Raw genomic sequence first — 25,019 nt, forward strand, 5'->3', positions numbered from 1 at the left:
AAAAAGAGTGAACTATCTTTGGCTGGGAACTGATTTTCCACAAGTCCCTTGCATTTCTGCATGTTCTGAAAGCAGAGGCACTGATTGTCTTTGCTCCAGGCTGTTTTTAAGAAGGGTCCAGTAACAGTCTGGGAAGATAGAGATGTCTTCCTCCAGAGCAAATAACAGCTCTGCTTACTGCCTGGGATAAAAGATTCACCTTCTTAAAGCTCAGGGTTACTCTCTTGTAATACAACCCATGGTGTGTGCAGGTATCATCTATCCCACTTTGCAGTGCCCTGTGGGAGTTGGGGAATGGGTATAAGAAAATGCTGACACTCTATTTCCATTTCTGTGATTAATAGTCCTTTATCTCTGACCCAGGAGTCTTCTTTCTTCTGTCAGTATTCATGAAACTGTGCCATGGTGACTTGTTAGTTTGTAGTGTAAAATGTCAGATTCTTCACAGTTCTTGACTTACCCTTTGCTAATTAAAATTTTCCTTATTCTTATCAATGCTTTTTAAAAATTTAAAGTAATATACAATGAGGGGTCTAAAGATGAAAAAGTAAAAATTCTTACCAAGAACTCTTTCTAGAAATACATACTATCCTGTAACTTGTTTTGTCATGGGTGCATGAAGAAAGCATTTCTTTAAAAGTGAAAATCACTTACAGTAACTTTAACCTCTTTCTAAGCCTAACTTATCAAAAGATTAAACTTTTATCAGCTACTGAGAAAGATATTAAAATAATTAGTCTTTTAAATGGCTGTCTATAAGTCCATTGTATGGAGGTTTGTAATTTAACCACAATCCCATTGATAGTTCCAGTTCTGGACTAATTATGTTATCATAATTCCTGTACAGATACCATGGTGGGTTAATAGGCTACACCTATAAACTAAAGTACAAAGCATTCTCAGACCTGTGCTGACGTGTTTTGACCACAGTAATCAGTTGGGAGCCATAGGCTCATTTCCTCATATTAGGTCAAAAATGTTTTTGAAGACCAAGACAAAAACATAATAAAACAAAAAGCTACTAAATGGTATGTGTTATGTGTTTCTGGTTAACTCTGGGTTGTGAGGTTAGTATTAACCTTTATTTTCTCTTTATAATCTTTCAAATATTCTGTTTTTTTTTCCTGCACTGAGCATGTATTACTTTTGTAATCAGAAGGACAATACAACTACTAAAATTAAGAGACAAGAGAGAAACAGGGTTAGGGTAAAAAATGAGACATGGACACAAGACATCAAGAGATATGAGTGAGAAGTTATCTGCCAAAGACATTTAAATTAAGTAACAGTTTTTAATTAGAATTGTTTTAATCAACCTCAGCAGTTATTGACTTCAGAGGAAATGTTTCCCAATAAAGCAGATGTAGGTCTTTGCGAGAAGCAGAGATTGATTTATTATTTTATTTATTTTCCATGCTTATATTATCTTTTCCTACATTTACTAATCCCATTTCCAAGCAACTACTCTATGCCTAGTCCTGCTTTAAATGCTGTATCAAATTTTACGAAGGAATTTCTCTCAGTTTGTGGTTAACTGAGAGCTTTATTTTTCTTGTGTGTGTGTGTGTGTGTGTGTGTGTGTGTTTTGCCCTTTTGATCATTTTCTTTCTCATTAGTCCATTTTCTAAAGTGTGTGGGTGTGTGAAAGGATGCAGACATAAAATTAAGAGTCATCAATTTAGTCACGTACTGATCCAATGAGCATCGTCAGAGAAATTCCAGTGAGTCCCCTGACAGGTGAGCTGCTCATCTGGGGAAAGAATGTGTATGTGTGCATGATTTGATTGACAGAGAGCTGGCAGTTTAAATGGCCATTTCCCCTTAGCTAGCAGTTTACATGGCAGCACTAAAGCCGGTGATGCCAGGACTAAACAGGCACTTTCTTGGTTAGCAGTCATCAGATTTAGACCCTCACACTTAACCTCTGTAGGAAAGACTAGTTCCTATTAATATTCCTTTAAAAAAAAATCTATCCTCCCATCAATAAAAATGATTGCCCTGATGTTCAGGGTCCCCATCTTACACCTGCCCTTCATTTGGTTGAGCCCTTTGTGTGAATGCTGTAAAGATTCTGACTTCTTTCATAGCATTTTTGACCTAGTACCCCTGGAAAGAACATACTGTTTCAGTTCAGAGAAATCCCTGGGAGGTCAGGAAGCATTTTCATTTATTTAAGGGGAGACTTTCAGATCATGCTGGGGAAGGTAGTTAATTCGCACGTTTGTGGTAAGACTTTAAATGCTAACATTAAGCTTTACAGAGTAGTTGATGCCATTTGGTCATATTTTGGTCTCCTAAAAGCCTCTGGCTGACTTAAAAATAAATCATTGCAGACAGACCATTAAATTTTATGAACTATGAATGTGCTTAATAGTCCAGGATAACAAAATGCTCCAAATTTCTCCATGAGCCATTGCTTCTACCTGAGCCCTTGCACACATTTCAAATACCTCCAACCATATCAAAGGTGATTATTTTGATAAAGTGGTAGTGTGGTGGGGACTTTGTAAAACACTGGATTGTATTTGACCTCTTGGCTTATTACTGAGAGAATTTGTTAACGCTAATGAAAGTTTTTTGTTGTTGTTGTTTTGGTTAGAGCCTAATTAAAACCACTTCTGACTGCATAAAGGCTATGGCCTATGAAAATGATGATTAAAAGGTTTGATTTCTGCTCATAACATTTTAAAAATTAATTGGGAAGAATTTAATAAGCATCAAATGCACTTTACCCTGGTAACTGCAATACTGAACGGTGACGTTTTAAATAATTTTTCAGAAAAGGTTAGTGATTTTCTTTTTCTTGGGAAACATGGAGATGCAACTATGAGTATCGGTACGTCCAGTCTAGGTTACTATAGTTCAGTTAATGCTGATCTCTAAACAGGTGTTCACATTTCACGTGTACAATAAGGCAGACTGAAGTTCTGTATCACTGAATTTTAGCAAAAAGAAAAAAATTAAAGGAATGTTAAATATTTGAAGTGCAAACTCATAAACTCTACATTGGGATCACTTTTCTGCTTGAAATGCATCTGACTTGAGAATACAGGGAACTTTCTTTCCTGATTGCTTGGAAAAATATTTTTGCAGTAAATCTTGTGCCTTCTTTACTATGATTGGCTGTTTTTAAGAAAGATGATCAGCTCTGTGGTTAGTTTCCCACAGTTGATAAAAAGATCTATCAAAAATATCACAATTAATTTAAAGAAAATGTTGGTTATCAAAGGCTGCAGAAACAGGGAAGAAATAGCACTTCTTATTTTGTAAAAGCACAAACACTTAAAGCTAATCACATTGCAGGTAAATCTAATACAATATTAGGAAATTCCATAAAAAAGAACAAAAGACCCATGTTTACTTCCATTGCTCCAATAGCCAAGCGAGAGACCTGCGTGAGAGTTGCACTGGAGCAGTTTGCTGGTCCGATTTAAGAGTTCAAAGTCCTTTTTGTGTATTTGGCCCAATGATATCCATATCCCAGATAAATTCCGTTCAAAAAACTGAAATTAGGGCAATGACTTTGTAAAACAAAGCACAAGGATATGCTACTAGAAGTTGCTGTCCTTCTGTGGCTAATGCAGAAATAAAAATTTTGGAAGCAGGAAAATGACACCATCCAATAATTCCAGGAGTGAGAATGGTTCTTACCATTCATTGCAGAGAAAAGATCACCGCAAAGCTGGAAAGTAGGATCATGGGAGGAAAATAGTATCCAAGGACACTTGCCACACACCAAATGAAACACCTGTCATACTCATTAAGTTCAATAAAGAAAACATTCCTAGCCGCCCAATTGCACGGACCACAAAAGCCAAACTGGATTTTGCCAGCCAGTAACCATGTAGCTCCAAAGTCCAGGAAAAATCCGTGGGTCCTGCCAGAGCAGTCTCATTTGTGGTGCTGCCATCTGCCATTTTTAATGATGTGACACTGTTAGTGTCTTTTGCCAGATGTGGTGAAAATCCTTACCTAGTTCTAATTCTTTTAGTAAAGGCGGCTCATCCTCAAAGTTGTTTCCATAGATTGGCCGATGAGTCGTTGGAGTAAATGTCTGAGTTGGTGGATAATCCGCCTGGTGTGGGGCTGCTGTGGCTGCATCATGACTGGAGGGACAGGTGGGCTTGCTGCCAGTAGTCATAGTCAGATTACTGTGTGCTAAAGGTCCTCTTCTTCCTCCATAATCATAGCACTGCTGTCATTGGTCATTGATGCTGTAACATTATGTTTAAATTATCAAAGCTTAACATTGCAAATGATCAAATGTGGAGGTGGGGACAGTAGCTCCAGCAGCTGCCGAACTCAGCTTAAGACCGTGAACGGGCACTGTTGCTGTGTCACAGGCCAAAGAACTCCACAGCATTTTTAAAAAGGCAACTTCAATGCAATTCTGGTTTTTTGTACACAGAACAATGACTTACCTCCTAATTTTTTTTTTTTATAGCACTATACACAAAGTGACCTAGGTTCTTGTTTTATAAAGTCTGTGAAAAAAATGGAAAGGACTTATCATGGTGGTTAGTAACTGAGATTGTGTTCTGGTTCCACTTTTTAAGTGGTTTGACACTGATTTAGTTACCTAGATCCTTTCAGACTTTGTCTCTAAAAGAAGAGTAACTCTGGGGTCATTAATGATCTCAAATAAGGCAATGCCATAAAAGTAAACATATAAGTAACTGTACATATACGACTATGTACTGCTATTGCTATTTTTGCAGATATTTGCATAGCACCTGCTAATTGCTTATAATATGGAAAGATCCTGGGGGTGGGCATAGGCTATCTAGGCATCAAATCATTTTACAAAGAACCTTAATATCACTCTGGTCACTGAAAGCAGCATAGGTCAGGAGACCCCAGGGCCTAAGAATTGGATATTGTCCAAGAAGCAGCCCAATTTTCTTTCTTCTTCTTTCTTTTGATTTTTTTTGGTCCTTTTTATTTGCTTAAAAAATAATCCTTATCCACAAACCCTGTTTATTAAGATTCAGCATGTGGCCAGGTAACTTTGTGACCTTTGTTAAGACCCACTGACCAAAGACCTTCAAAAACATATCTATATTAAAAAAAAAAAAGGTTTAATAGTTTTGTTTTTTTAGTAGGGAAACATGCACACCAAAAGGCAAGTCAGGGAGGGATGCTTCTAGGGTTGGGGAACTAGAGTTAGCCACAGGGTAGTCTTGGTGTGGGGATTGGTCTGATTTGTAAACTAGGTGATTCTGTGGCTTTAGCTTGGAAGATATGATCCTGATGAACTTAGGTCGTTCGTCTTGCAGGCCACAATTTCCTTCGGTTTATTTTTTGTGTGAGTCATGGCACAATTTTGCCAGCTGAGGGTCCTGTTTCAATTCTCAGTTACTCTCTCCTGGTCCTTCTTCAGCGTAGACTGAAGGGGAGGCCATGATCTCAGGGACATGCTCAGCCTGGGGCTGTGCCCTTGTCCGGAGCCTGCTGATCAGAAGGGCATGCAGAGAAGGTTGTGTTGAACCAGAGTCAGTCCCGCATGTTTTCTTAGTTGCAGGATGAGCTATTGAATCACCTGATGTGGCGATGACTGCTCAGCAGCATTTAAGACTCTGGAGACCACATGCTTGATACCAAACTAGGCAAAACTAAGACAAGGATTATTACGAAAGTTCCAAGCTTGGCCATGTGGTCCATAATGTTCAGATACTCAAAAACAACATATTCACACTATCTTTTAAAGTGAATGTGTTTAGACTACTCTTGATAAATATTTGTTTTGACTGAAAAATACTATCCAAATTCAGACGTAGCTGATATTTTTGAGGAGAGAACCCACATCTTGATCCTAATAGTATTAAAAGCTTTTTATTTTTATTTTTTTAGTTTTGTTTCTTTCTTCCTTAGCTGCTATCCTAGTCCAAATGTTTGTTATTTGCTACTCAAGTGACAGTTTTAGCAGAATGTGAAGATTTGTCCTTATCATAGTGTGGAACCGTTTCAGAAATAAGTTTAGTTCATCTTGGCATTCATTTGACAATGGGAGACCATTATTGGGCCGCAGGCTCACATCTGTCTAAGTTATCTTCTAATTACCCTGACATATGCTTTCCGAAGCATAATTTTCTCTATGCCAACGGTCTCCCAACTTTTAAATTGTGCCTCCTATCAGCAAAATATTTTGAAATTTAAATGTCTCTCTACAATGTGTGTGCGTATTCTTTTTTGAATTGTATGCATGTACTATTCTCATTCTGTATATTAAATATTAAGAAAGTCTAATTTCTCATTTTTGAGATAAAATATAAACAGAAATTCTATTATCTTAAAACATTTTCTGGGGGGTATATAACCTTACTTGGGAAACCACAGTCGTATACTTCTGATTCTTTTTTAAAAAAAAAATATATTTTATTGATGTTTTACAGAGAGGAAGGGAAAGGGATAGAGAGTTAGAAACATCGATAAGAGAGAAGCATTGATCAGCTGCCTCCTGCACACACACCACTGGGGATGTGCCCACAACCAAGGTACATGCCCTTGACCAGAATCGAACTCAGGACCCTTCAGTCTGTAGGCCGATGCTCTATCCACTGAGCCAAACCGGCTAGGGCTACTTCTGATTCTTAATAATTTTTACACTCTAATATTTCATTGGGATACATCTCACTTCTATTATGCTACCATTGGAGCAACGATTCCCACCTGAGGGGGAATCTGAGAGGAGACACCTGAGGACCTGAAGTAAAGAACATTTTTGAACTTAGTTGAACAGTGTTTCCTAAACTTTTTCTTAGGGAACCCTTCATTTACATAACGTTTGTTAACTTAGCATAAAACTGGTGTTCTTCGACATACACTTTGGGAAATGCTAGTGTAAATATGTAAAGTAAAAAAATAACAAAATAACAATATATGTCTGTAATCACAAATACTAGAGTTGAACGCCCTCATCAATAGTCATGTGTTGGAGGAGGAGCTAGTTATGGCCGGGATATGACTAGTCCATCATTACCTGCTGCTAATGCTGCTGGTTTGAGGGACTTGCCAAGGGGACTCTCCAGAAAAGCACTGTGTTTGATAATAATTCTGCTTTATCCCCAGAGAAGAATAGCCACCTGGTGCCTTGGATAGGGCTGTTGGACCCATGGTTTGCCCAGAGCCTTTTTCTCTGGAGGCCTGCCCACATTTTCACTGTCTCTTTGGTGTGTGTGTGTGTGTGTGTGTGTGTGTGTGTGTGTGTGTGAAGAGTGTGGAGCAAGATATCTTTTCCTACGTGGAGAGGCACAAGGACTGTCAGTGAAGTCAGACATAATGAGATGGAATAGAGGAATGCCGGAGACCAATTCCAGCATGACAGCAGGGCTGCATCTGGGAATGGCTGAAGGCATTTCCCCAAACCTGAAAACGGATGATTGCTTGGCTGCTCAGGGCATCTTAATCTGCATGTTATTGCCTCCTACTGGCCAAACACCTGAACAGCCGTAGGCTAATTCCCCCATTCTGACAATGGACTCTGGAGGAAACCCTGACCCTTTGAAGTGTATATCTCTGCCTCGCCTCAGGACAATTTGTGTTAATAAAAAGCATGGGGTCCTGGGACGAGGAGACCTTAGACCTGAGACCTGAGAATTAGATCTTAGATCTTAGTTTCCTTTAAACTAAGCTCCTCTGACCCCCAAATGCCTTTCAAAATTATCTTTCATCTCTGAACTCCTATTTAATCTCCGCACAGCCTTCTCCAGATTTCCTGAACCCTTCTTAATGCTGGAACAAGAACCCCGGCAAGGAAAAGCCTGTAGCTCCCCTTAGAGGTAAGTACCTGGTCATCACTACTGTAGCAGGAAACTTGAATATTTTCTTTTAGGTTTGCATATCATGGATATTACTTGACGTTTCATATAAGAATCACTCTAATATTTTATTTTAAAAGGCAAACAGAGCATTTATCCTTTGATATAGTGCTTGTTTGAATTCAGATGTTATTTTACAATGGCCATGTTTATGCAATGGCTACTTCTATCTAAGGGCTACAGGCCAGTCAGAATCGGCATCTTTTTTAGGCTAAGAAGCAATCTTGTACAGATGGCCAATCTGATCTGTAAACACTGTGTTTTATTTAAACACAAATTTGGCTAATGTGGCTTTTATGAAGTTGTCTTATGCAAACTCCTTATCTTTCTTCCCCAGCTGAGCCATAGAAGACTTACCTGATTTGTTGTAAGTGATTCTGTTTAGGAAATGGCAGGCCCTTCTCCTAAATGTTACGGCATTAAGAGATGCTTTTCCCTTAAGATGCCTACAATGCTTGTAATTCCTTTAAGGCCATTTTAGAATTCTGGCTGTTCTAACTTTGTACCCAAAGGCATTGTTCTCTGTTTTATGAGGTTTATGAGGAAGGTGGCTGAGCCCAAAGGGCCGGTCCCTGGTTCAGCACATTCTTTCCCACAGTAATTTAGAGACGTTCCTTCAGCTTCTCTGGGACTCACAGGTTATATATTTATAATGAGATGCTGCAATACCTCATCGTGGACCCATACAATCATTTGTGCTAATGGAAAGACAACTCCCCATGGGTAGCAAATTGAGGCACATTTATCCTGAAGTGTGTGGGGAAGGTGCCGAGGGGTAGGCAAAGTCACAATTTAATCATGGCACATTTCCTTAGAGATTTAATTTTCTCAGAGATTTAGGAGGGGCAATATTATTTTTACATGAAAGCAAAGACAAATTGGCTTGAGAGCAAATTAGAAAGACATGAATTTCTAACATAAAATGTAAGAACGCATTTTGCAGCCTCCCCCAGCCCCAGGGCACGCACTCACTTAGCAGTAAAGGTGACTTCTACAAAATGGCTTGAGAGACACTGACCTGCACTTGCAGAGCCTGGAAGTGACTTTGAACGTGATCACACCATCATCTGCCTCAGGCTCACTCTGGGTCACTCCAGTATTTACTCTTGCCCTATTTAGGGTGGTTACATCTACACAGTTCTCATGTGCCAGGCACTGTGTCAAGCCCTTGACATACATTGCTTCATTTAATCTTTACAAGACTCTTATAAAGTAAGAACTATTATCCCATTTTACAGACCAGAGAGCCAAGACACAGGGATTTTAAGTTATTGGTTGAGTCAGGGACTGTCAGAAGCAGAAACTCTGCTGAGACCTCCGATGTGCTGTTTCCCTGCCAACCCCTTGGGAAGGCGGATTCTGCTGCCCCCTGGAGGTGAGGAGGTGGGAGTGCAGGACAAGGAGTGCAGCTGGAGAAATGCACCCCTCCCAATCAGAGACTGAATCTTGAGGGCTGAGAAGCATCCCTTTCCCGTTGTTTTTTGAGGGGAGTGTGAGCAAGCCATGTGCTGGTCACAGGTCCTATCATTTGTTGGGGGGCAGCGTTATCTGATATCATGGTTGCTGAGGGGTTAACCCGACAACAGGTTGACATGGTGAAGGCATCATTTATTGAAACAATTCCCTTTGTTTAGCACTGTGATTCTTGGCCTGATGAGGGAAAGTGGTAAGAAATGTTGTTTGCTTCAGAACTTTAGTTTCCTAATCTGGCTGTCCCCTTGCCTCTGCTAATGTTATCTGTCTCTCAGGGTTTGAAATTGTTTGGTTTATTAAGGAAAGCCTGTATGAGGAGTTTCGTCAGTGTCATCTCCCAGACCCTGCCTGTGGTTTCAGGAGGAAGCGGTGTAATAGGCTCTGGTCCCTTTAGGAAGCTTTATTTGAAATTCATTTGGGCACAGGCATTTTATGGGTGCAATCAGAGCCAGGCATGGCTTAATGATGCTCTCGGCAGGATATACGGTGACTGGTCCACACCTTAACCAAACCGCGGGTAAGCTTCTCTGAGTCCCATTAGCCTTTAGAAAGCTAGACTCTATGACCCAAACTATAATTAAACTAAAGATAATGAGAAACAAACACATGTTCTTTTTTCCTAAATTTTTCTTTTTCTTACTAATGCATAATTTTAAACTGTGGCTATAGCACTTCAATATGTGTATTTTGAATGGGCAAAGTGTGGAGAACAATGTGAAATCAGCAGCAGATTGATGTATTAGAACCTTTTCATGAGAACATTAAAAACATCTATGGTATAACTTTTGCATTTATTCTTGTGATAACTATTGCTTAGAGTAATTTAGTGTTATACAGGGTGGGGCAAAGGTAGGTTTACAGTTGTTTGTATAAAAATAAAACAATAATTAATGAATAATGATACAAGAATAAACTGTTTCGCATACTCACAGCTGTAACCCTGCTTTTGCCCCACCCTGTATTCTATGTTTACCTTGTTCTTCTGTACATAAGGCTTTAACATAGCAGAAATTATGTTCGAGAACAGATGCTATGACACCGGCACTATCCTCTCCACTTGTTAACGAGGACACTGAAATTTGGAAAAGAAAGCAACTTGCCTAATTTCACACAGTCGTAGATCTAGGAAGGAAACCTATATGTTTTAACAGCCAGTCTAGGGTTTCCCCCCCGCGTCCCCCCAAAAAACGCCCAAAACAATTTGTTTCTCTGCCTTGATGATTTCAGTTTTGGTTAACAGGCCTATTGGTTGCTACTTACATGTGATTGTCACATCTAGCTTGATGTTCTTGATGTGTAGTAAGGCCCTGGGCACACAAATATCCCACAGTGCCAGGGCTAACATGAATGAGCATGGTGGGCTGGTGTCAGTACAGAGAGTGGTGGGGACTGTGGCACACCCGAGAGCAGACAGCCCACTTACAGGAGAGTGCCCTTATCTGTTTTCACTGGGCATACTGGCCCGGCACTGCCAAGTCTCTGACATTTCTAAGAGGAGCCAGAGATCTAGATTTTATGTGAAATCTTTCCATTTGGCAAATTAAAAATGTTCTTTTTTTTTTTTCCCAACTCTGGAAGGCAAACAAAACACATCTCTCAGGGAGATTCAGCCCATGACTGCCAGTTTATGACATGGGATTTAAAAAAAATGTGCATACAGAGAAGGAGTGAAGAAATGAGGGCAAGTCGTTTACTCAGACTATAGAGATTTACTTTTCCTGAAGCCAGGAATTCTGAGCAAAGCTGGGAGCTGCACTGTGAAGTTTGGGCTGCTCAGGTGTGGGCATTTGGGGCTCCCCTCTTCTTGCAGAATTATCTGAAATAAGGAAGGCTTCTTTATTAGGGGTTGACTGCCGAGTACCCACCCTCTAGTATTGCCCACACTCTGACACTGAGCTGTGTGCATTGTTTCATATATTTTCTCCTCGTCATTCCTTGACTCTCCTTGGGGAATTGCACTTTCAGCTGATGATGAAACTGAGATCAGTACCATTTGCAAACTTCCCAGACAAAAAAGGCTTTCAAAGAGGGCAAAGTTGTTGTTTTAAACTAGATTTCTTTTGCTTGTGTGATCTATGGATTTTTCTTTATTCAGTTTTCTGTCCCTGTAAACACAGAAAATTGAAAACTAATTTGATTAAATTTTCCCAGATGCGATCTCATGTGTATTTAATTTAATTTAAACGTTTTTGAATTTTAACCAAATCTGGTGCAAAGTGGCTATGTCACTGTTATGTGCCCCCTGCAAAAGGAAGCACCATTCTGGGATTTTTTATCTTATTTTATTATAAAAAGAATGCTATGGCCCTGGCCTGTGTGATTCAGTTGGTTGGATGTCATCCTGTGCACCAAATGGTTGCAGGTTTGATTACCATCAGGACACATGCCTGGGTTGTGGGCTTGATCCCCGGTGAGGGTAGTGCAGGAGGCTGCTGATCAATGTTTTGCTCTTACACCGAAGTTTCTCTCTCCCTCTTTTCCTTCCTCTTTCTCTCTAAAAAAAAATTAATAAAAACCATGCTATGGAGAAAGTTCAGAAACTCTAGAATTGAACATTATTTGCTGAGCACTTACAATTTGTCACACACTGTGCTAAGCACTTCACAGTCAACTTACATTCTCTTTAACCCATTAAACCATATGTAAAGTCAGTCCCACTTTAAACATGGGAAAACTGAGTCTCAGAAAGGTTCAACACCTTGCCAAGGTCCTATGGCCTGTAAAACTCAGATTTATTTGATCCTCGAGTGCCACCATGTTAATATAGCATCTTCCTCGAAGAAATGGGCCCAACAGAATAACAAGCAAGCAGAGCTAGCTGATGTGAGGCATGAAGACTGCTCTATGCAATTAAGATGATGTCAGTTATTCAGCAAAGCAGGGCACACTGGTCGTAATTATCAGGGTGATGAATGTCACATACTTCCCGGGACTGGTGGCAAAGTAGGTTCTAGAAATGCTAGTGAGGGCAACACACTCACCTTGCTTGATTAGTAATGTCGGGGTGTGCAACGCATGAGAGCCTCATGCCGTCCGCCATCTATGATACCGATGTTAAGTGACCATTGGAAAAAAAAAGTCAAGTTTTGTGATAAGGTGGAATATTGACTTATGTCATGTTTTGTGTGAATTCAATGCCTGCTTTGTTTTAGTGAATGGATGCTCTTTAACTTATTTAACTAGTTCACTATTCTAAGGTACTGAGAATTCAGTATCTGTATATTTTGTTCTCCAACAAGTTGTTGCCTTAACTAATCATTTTGAATTGAACCCCACCCTCTATTGACCTCTATTTAGATTCCAGATTTTGGTAGCGCATCAGTCATAGTACATTGCATTTGTGAAAAATTAAATCTAAATTCTTGGCAATCAGAGTCTTGTATGATGTTTCATCTCAGCATGAGCCTGGTTAACAAAAGAGGAGCCAAGATCTGTAGTTGAACCTATTCTAGGTGCTGTCTGCTTCCATAAAAACGTATGCCTGTTGTGATGCTAAAATTGTTTGCATCTAAACATGTAGACAGCCTGATGGAATTAGCATAACTGGAAAAAAAGAGAAGAATCAAGTTATTATCTTAAAACTTCTCCCTTTTGAATCAGCCTTTAAATTACAGCTTTATTAGTCTTCACTGGTTAAGTATCTGCTATCTGTTGGCTAAAATGCTCACAGATTTTAAAGCCTCTGGTGGGACAATTTGTGTATATCTTTTTAATTGGATGTATTTAACTTTCAAAAGACATTAATGAAGCCAAGTTGAAATTGATATTCTATGCCTGCTAACTGTTGATTTTTTTTGCTACTAGTTATTAATATAAGCAGCAAGCAAGATAAAAAGGGAACAAAGAGTTTAAAAGTAATAACGTTGGAAGAAATCCCAAGGCACATTGGGGATCGCCAGCAGTGCCCTTGTGAGATAAAGTTATTGGAGTTATTATCATCTCAGCCTTTGCCTCCCTATGAGATACAGTGTAATTAGGGTGGTGACTTATTTGAGTGTGTGGTAAATAACTTAGGGGAGGGACGTCAGGCCGCTGTGAAGACCAGGGCTTCGCTCTGAGACTGGGGAACTGTTGCAGCGTTCTGAGCAGCAGTTTCAGGATGACTTCTGTTTTAGAATGAAAGGGGCAGGGTGGAGGCAGGGACACTAGTCGGGGCCATGGTAGCAATCCGGTAGAGCCATGTGGCAGCTCGGACAGAGCGATGACAGGTGGTGTGGTGTGGTCAGACTCTGAAGGGTTCTGTAGCTACTTCATAACCAGGCTTAGCACATGTTTTTATCTCCAAATTGGGGGATAGGAAAAGAGTAGGAAAGCATGTTCAGGTAAATGCTGTGGGCAGCAGTTGTGACCAGCACCAGGAAATGCAATCGGAGTAACGCCTTGGGGAGGCTTGGAAAGAGTGGCTGAAGACATATGCCCAAAGGGTGAGCCTGATTTTGTGTCCTTTTCATTAAATAAACTGCAGGCAACTCTTTCTCTGAACTTTCAGAGGTAAAACTGTTGATGAACCCTTGGGGGAGAAAAGGTATCCAGAGGAAAACAAGTGTCTTTCTTTTCAGTTTGAGGGAATATATGTAAGTAAATATAATCTTTTAAAATTTATTTCATTGTGAATGGGCAAATGGCATCCTCTTAGCTAATATAGGGTTCCCCAAATTTAAGCAGTTCGATAAACAATGATTTTTAAAAACTTCCATTTAAATATTTAAGTTTCAACAATTGAATTTGAAATTGCTTTTTTGTTTGTTTAATACCGTATAACTGGAGAATTAAAATATGGGTAGTGTTTTTTTCATTCCATAACATTATGAAAGAATTTATTTATATATTGACTTTTTATTAAAAATTCAATAAAGAATGGTGGTTCCTTGGCATAGTACTAAAAAACCAAATGTTATATTTGGTACCTAGGGTCAGTGGGTGCTTCTATTTTAAAGGCTGGTTGTTGTATTAAAATATGGATCTGTAACAGAAATGGTGACTTTTCTTAATTTTTACATCAAAAGACAGAGTTATGAAAATATTCTCATGAAGAGATATAAGCTCTGCTTGGAGAAAACCCATCCATTTTACATTCACTTATTCCTCAAGGGCCTACCATGTGCCAGGCTCCGTTCTAGGCAGGAGAGAACACTGTTACTGGTGCAGTCATTGTGCACAACGCTTCAAAGGGCCCAAACTCAAAAGGTCAGAGTTTGGAGTAAGGGAAAGGCTTATTGATTGAGAAGGAGCGAGTGGAGAAGATGGAGGCCCCAGGAGTCCCCCAAATTCATCTTAGGAAAGTACAGAATTCAGGCTTCTTTTATGTCAAGAGGAGGGGTAAGAGGAGGTGCTGTTTCTGTAAAACTCAAGCTGCAAGCAGAACTCTTCTAAGGGTTAACGTGTCTATATGCAAGACCAAGCAGGCCTGAGCAAGCTGGAGTCCAAGAGAGACCTCGCATTTCACTCTGCTACTACACAGGGAGGGAGACAGGAAACCATTTATATAACGTCGGACAGTAAATTCAACATGCTGTAGAAATAAAGCATGTGAGTAAACGGAGAGTATGCTTGGAGAGGGTGGTCAAGGCAGGTCCCTATGGGGGCGGGCATTAAAGCGGAGGCTTGAATGAGAAGTAGAGCTGTGAGCCATGCAGATTGTCTAGGCTATGAACGTTCCAGTCATGGGCCACAGCCAAGGGCGAAGTGCTGAGGGGCTTGTACCGCTCTCAGCATTAAGCCCCAGGTCTGTCTGCCTCTGTGTTAGGAACATAGCTCTGCTGTAACCCACTCTTCTGTCAGGAGTGCAACCAGGCGTTCACTGCAGAATATAAGTGGCTGTGGACGTGCTGGTGTGGCCGGTGAGTTTACCTCTCGGCTCTCACTCCTGGACTCAAAACCCTGGGATAGTCAGTGACTGCCCCTCCTCCGCTCAGTCATCAATTCTTGACGGCGCCTCTTTTGCATGTGGTCCCCTAATGTTCTCTGGGCTCGTCTTTCTAGGTCCTCAACAATTCATGCCTAAATGGCAACCTGACACATTTACTTGCAATCTTTTTGCCTCTGAAGGATGGGGATTGTGAGAAAGTTCATCAGCTTTCCTAGTTTTCTTCTGGAGTCAGGAAAAACAAACTTGTACCTTTTTTTTTTTTTTTTTTTAGACATGGGCAGTTCAAATATTTGCAGACAACTATCACATAATTTCTTTTTGGCATTTCTTTTTCCAGGCCGAATCTCTAAGTTCCTTTAATAATGTGTCTATAACATGGTCTCCAACTCCCTTATTTCTTTGTTGCCATTTTTCTGTCAAGTCCTTTAAAAATGGGATGCTTAGAACCGAGTGTGTGATCTTAGTGTGCTCTGCTGAGCCTCAGGATGGAAGGACTGAACTGTCCCAGGGTCTGAGCACTACACTTCCTTTATCCGAATGCTCTGCTTTTGGTTGTTGTTGTTAATCCTCACCCCAGCTTATTTTTTTCTGACCGGGCCTGCGGACTGAGCCTGCAACTGAGGTATGTGCCCTTGACCGGAATCAAACCCGAGACCCTTCAATCAGCAGCTCGGTGCTCGAACCACTGAGAAAAAACCGGCTAGGGCTGAATGCTATGCTTTTAATTACTGTATCATTTAGTTTAGCATCTGCATCCTATTATTAATTCATAGGTAGCTTGCAAGCAAATTAGGCTCATCCTCGCTCAAAAGTGAGACAGACAGCCCTGGACAGGTGGTTCCGTCACTTGGAGTGTTGTCCCATACACCAAAGAGTTGTTCGATTCCTAGTCAGGGCACATAACTAGGTTTTGGGTTCAATCCCTGGTTGGGGCACATTCAGGAGGCAAAAGATTGATGTTTCTTTCTCATATAGATGTTTCTATTTCTCTCTCTCTCTCTCTCAAAACATATCCTTGGGTGAGGATTAAATTTTTTTTTTAAAAAGTGAGACAGACATAAGACATAAATTCTGACTGTGCCATTATATTAGTTGTATGTCTTTAAGTGAGTTATATTTAAACTCTAACAGTCTAAGTTTTATTAATTATAAAATTATATACATATCTCATTTATTTCTCACTTGATTGTTGTAATAAATAAGATTATACATAAAAAAATGTGAGAATTTTTGAAGGCCTTTAGTATTGTTAACTCCTTTCTACTTACACCATAATCTATTCTTTAGGATCAAGCTCTCCTGTCAGTTAGTTAGTGTATAAAAAGAAGAAAGCTAGGCGTCATCCCATCCGCCCAGGCTATGTCTGTATTGCCCAGTGACCCCTGGAGAAGACAGACCTGGCACATAGTAGGCCCTCAATAAATACATATTTGTTGATTGATTTTATTTCAGGTAAGAGGGCTGAATCACTGTGGGCTGGCTGATGAGTCCACTGGGTGGGTGGCCTTTTAGTTTGCCTATTTGTAGGGTTGGCTTTGTCTGCTCGTCTCTCTCACAATTAGGAAGGGTTGGCAAGATGACATAATGAGTGTCATTAGTACATTATAAATGAAAGGTTATATTATAAATGGCCGCTTTACAGGGCCATTAATTCAGCCTGGCTACTAGAGGGCCATTTAGTGCCTTGAAATGGATAATTTGTTAAATGACACATAAGAAAGTTGAAAGAATTAATGTTGCTCTCCAAAGGGCAATCCACTTTTTCTTTTTTCGTTCAGGCTACATGTTTATTCAGAGCCTTGGGTTCCTTGTAAGAGAGAAGCTATAAAATAACAATGTCATCATCTCTTCTTTATTTTTCATTTAGAGCTGTAAGACCGGAGGAAGAAACATAATATGCAGAATGGATACTGGCACGTCTGGAGGAATTTCTTCAGAGAACAGAAGCTTGCCAAACTGGATATAGGAAATCACAGATGACATGTACAGCTTTGGAAGAATATTCCAATTTGCATAGAACCTTGTCACCTTCATGACAGCTAAACCCATTGCACTTTTTATAATCAAGAGCCCTAAGCACAGCTGCCAAGGTGAATTTTAATCCTGGTTCTTTGGGAGACTGTAACCTTCCAGTGTGATGGGATGTGGTTTGTGACATAAGGCACAGAGTTCCTGCCATCAGAAGCAGGGATTCCTGTGCCTTTGTGTCTGTTCTCACCTTCCTGAGTATCAATCATCTTAGACCGTTAGTTCACAAAGAGCCTGAAGAGGAAGAATCTGTGTGTCTGCAGTCTTCTCAGACCTGTCCAGACTGTTTAACTACAAGGAAAAGTATTAGTCCAAGTTATAACACTAACTTCACAGAAGCACTCAACCAAAATAACTCAGCCTTGAGAAGTCCAGTCTTAAAGAAATGTGGGCAACCTAAAAAGGCAGACTTTTTAAATTAATGCAATATAAAGCCTACATATATCACTGGCAATATCAGACTTGTGAGTCTCACATTGAAAACATGACATGAAAGGCGATACCCGGAGATCCAAAGGGAGATGCGATGCAAATTACAACTGAGAGGGTCTACCTTACTTACCAATGTGGATATTTGATGAATCAAGCATATAATGCTCATCCATTCAGCTGTTTCAGTGTTTTGCCTCCTGCCCTGAAAATTTCATCCATGAGATCATGAAGGAATAATCTGGGAAGTTTCACCATCAAATGGATTTTTCTCCAGGGGAGTCAGTTTTCACTTGTCTTTTATTTTCATCAATCTTTAGTCTAATGAAGGACTCAGGTAATAAGTGGGGTCCCAGAGATCCTCAGGTAGTGTAATAGTGGGCCATTTATTCCAATCCCCAAACTGGACCCATGGTCAGATGACTAAGGTTACTTGGTTTTCTTGAAATAAACCTATCCTGGAAATGCTGCCTGGAAATTATTGGCCAAGAGAGGCGAAGAGTGCTGGCTGTCTTCAGTACCTCAATGAGTGTGTCTATCCTGCTGATTGCACTGGGATAGACCAGTGGGCACACAACCAGTCTCCCCCCACGGCCTGCTGGTGCTTGTCATTCTTGTGCCCCCTTTTCTTTAGTTCCTGGGCCAGGCCACGTGGATGAGGAGCAAGCAGGACAGAGCGAGCCCCGCTCACCTTGGGTTCATCCACATGCCAAAACCTGGCTTCCCAGCCACCTCCCTCTGATGGTTCCAACTCCTTTATTGTCTCCAATTTGACATCCCCTTAATGAATAGATGTTTAAAAGTCTACCGAAAAGTACACGCAAGCCTCAAATCCAGGTGTGTCAGCTTCGATGCAGTAACTGATGGAGGAAGAAACACAATCCAAGGGTGAGTGTTGAAGAGTGGAATCCGATAAAGGGAGGTAAGAAAAGGCTCTGCAGATCAGGAGGCTGAGGCTGGTTTTAAGATCCTGGCATTGGCGGGCACAGACATAGCTTCTTTTGGGACAGGCATCACATTGCAGTCAGGCACCGTCTCTTTCAAAAGTGCTGGCAGCACTTGACTCGTTCTAAATTACAGGCATCCCTGGTTTTTATGCCAAGAGACACTTTCTCCAATGTGCTTCGGGAAGGCCAGATGGCCTTGTCATTGTGCTAATCAGCGGATTGTGGGCCCTAGAGAGCGTGCTGAGGACTCTGGCTTTGGCTAATTAATGCAAGCTCCCAGTCACAGGCAAGAATTAAGCAATCAACTCCTTTCTCTAATTCTGATACACTTTGGAAGTGTGCCATGATTAGCGTGGTCTGAAAATAGAAAAAATAAAACCCACTTGGGCTAAGCAGGGAATGGCAGGAAAACTCCCATATGAACTTGGAAAAAACTTAGCTGAGATGCCTATTTAGGGCATGATAAATAAAACCAGACAGAGTCAAATCGCTAGTACTTTTATGGAGGGGGAATGTTTATCTCTATTGGTGGAGCTTGTGTAAGACTTGAAGAGTTAGCTGGAATCTGGTGGCCTCTAATTACAAGTACAGCTTAATATTTGATATTAATATTTAATATTTGGTACAATATTGAGGAAAATAAAATGCTATTACCAGTAGTCTAGTGGATCTTTTAAAGGGTGGGAATATGCTGTGAAATAGTTTCATAAAGACATTTCTCCTTTTCTTTCAGTCATTTTTTTGTTTATTATTTCTGTATACACAGCATCTAACAGATTGATTGACATAGTAAATGCTTAAAAATATTTATTGAGAAAAATGGATGAAAAGCAGATTGAGATCACGACTGTTATTTTGCTATTGTGTGGTTATTGCATGGGAAGCTATTGAGTTATTTATTAATTTATTTGCTAAACAAATAATTGTTCATATCCTACTATGGGCTTAGGTTCTAGGTTCTGGAGATATAGCAGTGAATAAAACGCAAACATTTCTGTCCTTTGGCAACTGACAGGCTACTCTTTTCAGTTCCTATGAATCTTTAAATTTGTGAAGATTATTGATTGACATGACATCTCTTGTAACATATTTCTTCTAATTGAATAGCAATATGATGATTAAATGCAAGAAAAAAATACCAACAGCTTTTTGGGCTGTCAGCCCAAGAATGTGAATCTCTTTTATTTTCTTGTTTCCTTGCTCTAGTCTCACTGTTCCACTCATTCCATAGAGCAGTCTTCAAGGGAGCAGCTGCTTCTATTTCTTGGGTCAATTTCCCTTCAGTGAGGCCAGTGGGTGGAGAGCAGTAGGGCAGTGTGGCTCTGTAACTACGTGACTTGTCACCTCCACTGGCCTGGAAGGAGGAAGTGGTGAGAAAAAAACAGGATTGCAATACCCAAAGGTCTCTCAGGTGTGCATGCTCAAATTACTTCTCATTTTGTTCATAACTCCAGTTCTTTCTCTTGTCTTGCAGCCGTTGTCTACGGTAATTTTGAAAAAATCTCCCAAGGCTTTTTCTTAATGTGGTGCAAGCTCTAGACTGCTGGACACTTGAAATGTGTTCAGTGTGACCGAAGAGTGAAATTTTAAATTTTATTTGATTTCATTAATTTAAGATTGATAATTCAGTTTTGGAAATATTTTATGAATATTTGGAACAACATGGTACCTGTGAATCTATTTTCTTCAACTGCTAATTTTATGAAATCTAAATACATGTCAAGTATTTCCACTAAAAATTTTAGTGTCCAAATTGAGATGCATTGTAAGGGTAAAACACAGACCAGATTTCAAAAACACTATAAAAAAGTAAATTATCTTATAAAAAAAACTTTAAAAACATTGATTACATGTTGAAATAGGAAATGTAAAACTACATGCATGGCTTGTTATATTTCTATTAATAGTGTTACTCTAGACCAGTGGTCGGCAAACCGCGGCTCGCAAGCCACATGCGGCTCTTTGGCCCCTTGAGTGTGGCTCTTCCACAAAATACCACGTGCGGGTGCTCACGTACAGTGCGATTGAAACTTCGTGGCCCATGAGCAGAAGTCAGTATTTTGTGGAAGAGCCACACTCAAGGGGCCAAAGAGCCGCATGTGGCTCGCGAGCCGCAGTTTGCCGACCACTGCTCTAGACAAGTGTAGTTCCTCCTCTAGTTGTCATTTATCTGTTCTTTCCTTATTATAAAGTAGTTACCATAAGATGCAAGCCACTAACCGGAGCAGCCAGGAGTGGTGTGCATAGTTTCACCAAGACTTTAACTCTCCTTTGTTAAACTCCCAGGAAGACCTTCCTTAACTTACCCGTCCAAAGAATGCTATCTGCTTTCCTCCTCTTCATTCTTCTCCCTCTACTCCTCTCACCTCTGCTGATCTGCAGTTTGTCTTGAGTTAAATAATTAATTCATGTTATTTCTACTGCCTCACCTTGACATATTCCCTGCTTCTAATGTATAACAGATTTCTCCTTTGAAACGCCCCCCTCCCCCCGATCAATACAGAATGTAATTCACCTTATATTGATGTGATATTGAATACTGCCTAATGTTTCCAGGAGGAAAAAGCGCAATTAAAATACAAACTATAAATACATTAATTTGTTGCTGTACACATTTATTTTAAATTTAAATTATTTTTTAAATGAATTATTCTTCCTTGACCAGAGGTATGACTGTGTACAAGTATAGTGAGCAAACTGGATATGGGAGAAATGTGGGCATCAAAAATGGATTTACCATCAGTAGTTTGGGTGAACAAGAGACTATTGGTATAATTAATAGGAGTAAGCAAATGAAGGGGAGGTGGTGCTGGTTAGGGACAGAAAGTGAACATCTTCAATTGGGCATGTTAGTTTTGGAGTGCTGGTAGGCTTGAAGTCAAGTATTTTGGCGAGCAGCTACAGATGGACACTTAAAAATTAAGAAGAAGACATACCACTTATGTTAAATTTTAAATGTGTTGTAATCTTTGATTGCCACATTCCCTAAGGACATCACCTGTACATCGATAATTGCAACAGTAAACCACATTTCAATTTGTACTGCTGAGAAAAATGTCAAAATTTGCATAACATTTTGTCCAGCATATGTCAGTTCATTCTGTCATTTTTTTAAAAAAAAAATCATGGGAGATAAGTGTGATTGCTAAATCATAATGAGATTCAGCATTTGTTCATTCAGTGTACTTTAGCACATCAGATCTGTATTGCTCATTTATCAAAGCATCACAGCTACTTATCTGAGCAATTTTCAGAGGAGTAGTCTTTTGAATATTTAACCATCTACAATAAAACAAAATGTTCCAAATTCAATATAGTTAATCTTTGAAATAAACAAAATGAAGTTCATTAACCTGGACATCATACTTATGGAAGAAAAGCACATCTTCACAGTGGAGGTAAATTCAGACTCACTGTCTGAAGCTGTTATCACCCTTCAATAAAGTTTGTAAGGCAGATACTAGTCCTGATGATCATGCAGAGTGTGATTGCGGTATTCATGTGCTACGGTGATGAACAATAAGTTTACTTTCATAAGTAATACAACAGGGAAGTCTAAGAAGAAATTTATACTACTTGACCCCTTTCTTTTAAAGTAAGTGATTCCTAGCACTTCGATATAAAGGATAGCCATGGTAAGGTCTATTGTGCTGAAACCCAATTTGTTCTTAAGAGCAAGTTCTGAGGTAACTTCATTTAGACTTTTTTTTTCCTCTAAAGCTACTAACGGTAAAACATAGGACAAAATATATTTTGATGTCATTAGATTTAGGGTTATCTCAGAAGGACAATCTCTGGTGCTACTAACTCTAGAACTTCATTGCTCTTTCATCTTTAAATGATGTATCTGTTTTCTTCCTGATGTTCTAGCTCAGGAAAGAGTCTCTGGAAATTCCCATCAAGGCTTAGAAGTGGGTGCTCAGAGATACTCATAGATCCCAGAGAAGGCCCTGATCTTGGGGGGAGTAACTTCAGAAGCAGGTTGCGAGGCCTTGAGGACAGGGACAGGCTACTGGTGTTTATCCCGATGAAAAGCATCTGGGCAGGAAATATCTCAGGAGGGTCTGGAGGTTTCTGGTTCTAAGGGAAACTATGCACCTCACTGGGGGTGGGATACAGACCCTGAAAGTCGGGGATCACCATTCTGTACTCCTCCGATCCTCAACCCTGGAGTAAAGTCACATAAGGCTGCACTTTCTTGTTTATGCACAAAGGACTAGGGCAGGGAGACTTTTATAATAAGGGATCCAAGATAGAGGGAAGGAGATCCAAGGCATTGAAGCTCATTTAGTGTCTACAACCTTTGGCTTTAGCTAGTCTAGAAGATGCAATCGTTACTTCAACTAGCCTAGATCTATGTCTATTGAAGAATCACATGTACTTAGGTGTCACGGTCCACTGAATAATTTTTGTAATTGTAATGAAAATTATTATAACAGTTAACTTTTGTATCCAACTCTTGAATAAAACCAATATTTTGTGAAGCTAGAGCTACCTGTAGGACTTTACGAGATTCATGTTTATCAAACTCACAAATATATTACCCTTAACCATAACCACATCACTGATTGGGGCTTTGGAGTGATATAAAATTTAGGCAGTGAAGCATTTTTTCACATAAATTTGATACAGTAGCATCTGGTTTTAATGATTTGTTAGATAATTGTTTGAGTTGTGGATTGCAAAATTTGTGAAGCATTGCAGATTTCTTTTTAATGGAAAGAGTCTAATGAGGGAATGAAAGGCAAATTTGGTTTTGTGAAACAAAACCAAGAGACAAGCAGTGGGAGTCAAACTGAGCTTCCCACAGCAATATTTCCTTTCTTGCACTTTCATCCCCTGTTAGCATTTCGCAGGTTCATTTCCCAGTGCTAATTTAGAAGAAAATTGATCTCCATTAAGGAATTAATTTAATAATTAATTAGGGTTGGTGTTAACAGCAACCCTACAATACATTTGTTAGAGTAGACATTTAGAGGTTGATGCTCTAAGTATTTTTGGTTACCGGCATTTTCACAGCATTACATATTCCTCTCATTTCCCTTTCCTCTCTGCCCCCTAAGTTCTGAAAGACAAAACCCAAAGAACTCACGCTGTTCATACTAGTATAACAGCATAACATGAAGATAGCCAGGGAAGAGAGCCCCTGTCAGTACTCTAAAAGTGAGTCTCTTCAATATGGTTACTGCCATAACCCCTCTTCCCATGGAACAGCCACACTTGACCAGTATATTGTTAAATTAGAGTCAATATTTTGTTTTGAACAATAACAAATATATGGGTTTGATCATTATTATAGGTTCCTGATTTACTCATTGATGAAACACCAGGATTTTAATTATTTTGAAAGACAAAGAAAACATTGACTAGTTTATTTCCAACTGTGATAAGACTGTTCATGCCTGGTAACTACAGTCATCGGTGTCATACCTTAAAACTTTCAGACTTGTGTTTGCTGTTGCTTAAAAAATAACCCATGGAGTGATTCTAGAAGTATATGTGTGCCTCAGGGAAAGTGTAACGTGAAAACCCCCTGATGGTTTCTAAACATCTTTTAAACATGAATCATCCAAGTTATACATAGTATAGTGATATCCCATATTTAATCCCACAGAAGAGTTTTCTGTGGAATCTGTGAATGTGGAGGATGTTAGAGGGCCTCAGCAAGGGGAACATTCGGTGCAGTAGAGAGCAGTGAGCTGGGAAACAGCCTCCGGGCCCGCCTGGGAGTGACCTGCTCCACTTCCTCAGCACAGTCACCAGTGGTGTCCCTGGCAGGGGGTGGTGTGGCATGACCAGAAGGGAACTGACTTTCCAGGGGCTGGTAATATTCTGTTTCTTGATGGGTGGGTTCATTTTTTGAAAATGATTTACACACTTTTCTGTATGTATGCAACACTTCAATAAAAGTTTAAGAAAACTTGATGTCTGATGTTAAGGGGAAAAACACAGCCATGGCTTTGAAAACAGCAGCAACAACAAAGTCACACCCATCCTATTCCCACTGCATCCTGTGCTCACCTCCACAGTTGCATTTTCCACATTGCGTTCTAATTATCTGTTGCATGACTGTCACCGCTATTACACTGTGAGTATCAACTAGGGAGGGAAGAAAATAGTTGGGCAGAAAATGTCTAGAGCAGTGCCTGGCACTCAGTTGGGTTCCCTGGTTGATTGCTTAGTACATCAGTGATTTAATGACAGGAGAGATGGACTCTAGTTTTTCACTCTGCCCCTAGGTAAGTGTGTTACAGTAGACACACACACACACAGAGAGAGAGAGAGAGAGAGAGAGAGAGAGAGAGAGAGAGAGAGAAAGAAAGAGAGAGAGAGGAGAGACTGACTCTCTGGGTCTACTTGTCTTGTAGGAAAAAACTTCAATATGGCAGGGTGGTTAAGACTTTTTCCAGTTTGAAAATTCTATGAGAATATATTGCTGGAAATATTTTAGAGTGT

General features: G+C 39.9%; 1 long non-coding RNA gene and 1 pseudogene across 1 annotated transcript in view; one reads left to right on the forward strand and one right to left on the reverse strand.

Moving 5' to 3' along the window:
* The window catches only part of LOC139008063 (uncharacterized), a 35,555-nt gene extending 27,795 nt beyond the window's left edge, over positions 1-7,760 (forward strand). The window contains exon 4 of the long non-coding RNA XR_011471089.1: positions 7,700-7,760. This is a non-coding gene — a long non-coding RNA (uncharacterized lncRNA). The remainder of the gene's footprint in view (positions 1-7,699) is intronic.
* LOC139008062 (protein YIPF5 pseudogene) lies at positions 3,496-4,213 on the reverse strand (annotated as a pseudogene).
* Positions 7,761-25,019: the final 17,259 nt, after the last annotated feature.

Source organism: Myotis yumanensis, unplaced genomic scaffold, assembly GCF_028538775.1.
Source record: "Myotis yumanensis isolate MYYU_CA2020_CCGP unplaced genomic scaffold, mMyoYum1.0.hap1 SCAF_4, whole genome shotgun sequence".
NCBI classification, from domain to species: Eukaryota; Metazoa; Chordata; class Mammalia; order Chiroptera; family Vespertilionidae; genus Myotis; species Myotis yumanensis.